The sequence below is a fragment of the Microtus ochrogaster genome, chromosome 2 (assembly GCF_000317375.1).
Source record: "Microtus ochrogaster isolate Prairie Vole_2 chromosome 2, MicOch1.0, whole genome shotgun sequence".
Lineage (NCBI taxonomy): Eukaryota > Metazoa > Chordata > Mammalia > Rodentia > Cricetidae > Microtus > Microtus ochrogaster.
In genome coordinates, this window is record NC_022010.1 from 14,388,112 (window position 1) to 14,391,293 (window position 3,182).

The following is a 3,182-nucleotide window of genomic DNA, read 5'->3' on the forward strand; positions in this document are numbered from 1 at the left end:
TCTTCCTCGCCTCCCACTTCCTCTTCCTCGCCTCCCACTTCCTCTTCCTCGCCTCCCACTTCCTCTTCCTCACCTCCCACTTTCTCTTCCTCTGTCATTTCCTCTTCTTTCCCTCTCTCTTCCTCAGCTCCCACTCCCTCTTCCTCCCTTTTCTCTTCCTTTCCTCTTGCTTCCTCTCCTTCTATCTGCTCCTCTTCCTCCACCCATTTCTCCTCTGTCTCCTGAGACTCCTCCCATGATAATGTGTCTCCAGTCAGGCTCTGCTGCGGATTTTCTTCTTCGTGATTTGGATTATATTCCTCCTCTTCATTTTCTGTTTCTACACTTTCTTCCGCATCTGACATCCTTCTGTAGTTTCCTCTAGAACAATTGTAACACAGACTCAGCAAGCTGGCTCTCTGCCTCCCGCCCTGGCTCCCTAATAAGTTAACACATTGAAATGCATACAGCAGCTCTGGTCCTTCCTGTGGGAGCTTTTTACTCCCATCGTGCCGTCTTCTCGAGAAAGCCAGCTCGGATCTTAAAAAATCTTTGAAATATCAACTCCCGGGCCTCCCGTCTTTCTAGGAATGACCTTAGCATCTTCTAACTCACTTCAGATAATTCATATTTCCATAGGTAGCAAAATGCATAAGGCAGACATTAGCAAAAACCCCCGTGATAGGAATAAGAGAGTGGCATGGGCTGGTGACTGAAGTGTGAGCTTCACAGTCAAAGGTTCTCTCCACACCCATGTCCACCACCCTTGTTCTGTGACAGGAAGCAAGTCATTTTTCCTTCCAAGGTCAAATTTGCTCACAGACAAAAACAAAAACGATAATACTAAATTCTAGTATGATTTGAAGACTGGGACCACACAGGTCAAATGCTCAGAACAGATACAGCCAAGACCTTGAAAAAAAAAGTAGGGGCAGGTATTAGGGGCATAAAAGCAACTCTGCTTTTGCAAAGTACGTAAAAGCTTGAAAGTCTTCTGGAGGTAGATGAGACGCCAAGTCTTACAACCTGAGGTAGACAGACCCCCAAGACTCACATGGTGGAAGGAGAAAACCAACTCCCAAAGGTTGTCATGTGATCTCACCACATACAGCATGTTGTGTGTGCCCCCCCCAAATAAATATAATTAAAAATTTAATTCTGGCTGGAGAGATGGCTCAGTGGTTAAAAGCTCTGGCTGCTTTTCCAGAGGACCCAGGTTTGAATCCCAACCCCTACACAGGCTCACAACCATATGTAACTCAAGAGCTAGTTCTAGGACAGGCATCAAAAACTACAGAGAAACCTGTCTCGAAAATCCAAAAAGAACAAAGGAAAAAAGAAACAGGGCTGCTATGAGATCCAGTGTCAACTATGCCAGTGCGCTAGCCGGGACAACTTCTACGCCCAGGCAGTGCCAGGGAGGGTCAGGGACACCGCGTGTGTCTATCTTTAAACTAGGTCCAGGCACCACCAGTTCCTCTTTCTGGGGTGCCCTAAGTCCCACAACCCTGCCCTACCTGAGTGGGACCCCCACCCGGGCTGTGCCCTCCACTTTGCACTTACAGGGGCGTGCCCACTTCGTTCCTCAAAATCCCAAGCGGCCCAGCGTCTTCTGTCCACAAACCCTAGTGACGGTTGCCAACCAAGCTCTGTCTCTATGGCAACAGCTACGAACCCCAGGCCGGAAAGGGAGGGAACAGGATAGTGGTCACAGGCCCAGCTGTACTAGCCTGCCCCCTGCCGGCTTCCGGACGAGCGGTTCACCGTCTTGCTTTTCCTGAGAGAGCCTTCGAAAGAGCTTCATTCAACGCTGGCAGTTCTTTCCCGAAGTTGGACAAAATGAAACGAAGTCATGTTTGAAGTTATTTTCTCTAAATTGGCTGGTAGAGGAAACGGGGACATGCTCCAGAAACTCAGATAAACAAACAACCCTGAAGGGTCAGGAAGTCCTTCCCTAGGTCATCAAAGAAGTTTTTTGTTTTTGTTTAAAAAAAAAAAAAGGCAGAGACTGGCAGACCGCTGTGAGTTGGGAGGCCAGCCTGGTCTACAGGAGCTAGTTCCAGGACAGGTTCCAAAGCTGCAGAGAAACCCGGTCTCGAAAAACTGAAAGAAAAAAAAACAAAAAACAAAAAACAAAACCTGGAGCATCATCCTGGCAAGGTGTGGCATAACACACCTGCGAACCCAAAACTAGGGGGATGAAGACAGTTCAGTCAGCCTGGGCTGCGTAAGACTTTCCTGGGGGAAAGGAGACTGTCGAGTGGAGCTGCGTGCCAGCTGTGCATCCAGCCGCAGTCTGGTGGGGCTATCACTGTGGTAGGGGGACGCCCCTGTAAGGAAATCCAGCAGCCTTGCAGACAGTGTGTGTGTCCACTTCTCACCAGGGCAGGGCATGCAGAGGGATTTAGCTAACTGGGATTGGAGTTATGTGGAATGTATGACCTTCCTGTTATCCCAAAGTTTCTGCAAACCCACCTTGGTTAAATCCATTAGGGTCATTCATGTCACAGCCACTCACAGAAGAGCCCAAAGGTGGCTGTCCTGAGCCCGCAGGAAACACTCAGCTACTGCCACTTTAGGAAACATGAATGACTCCCACAAGCGCGCCGCCAAACCCCAGCACTGGCTGGTGATCATGCGCAGATCTCATGAGGGATGAACTGAATGGTGCAAGCTGTGTTTATTATAGTGCAGGGCTTAGAAAGGCTGGGAAATACTTGGAATCATAGCCTACAATTTAAACAGCAAACACTGGTAAACACAGTACGTCTGGCTACAAGCGAGGAATACATAAGGCTGGCTCAAGTAGTTTGGGGAGGCTCAGGTTGAGAATGAGGACTCAGGGTGGGAAGCACAAGCCAATACTGACTGCCTCCATCCCGAGCGATCCAACCCAAGGACTCGAGCTCCATCTCAGAACGTGCCAGACCTCAAAACAGCAACTGGGGAAAATGAGTGGGGTACATGGAAAAACAAAGAAAAAGTCACTAGGACTCACCCACACCGATGTTACCCCTTGAAATAAACATGTTCACCTTGGCAACCTCCAGCACACCCTAACTTCTCAAGCTGCCTGGCAAGGCCAGGGCTCAATTATAAAAGTCAGGCTGAGCCGGGCGGTGGTGGCGCACGCCTTTAATCCCAGCACTCGGGAGGCAGAGGCAGGCAGATCTCTGTGAGTTCGAGACCAGCCTGGTCTACAA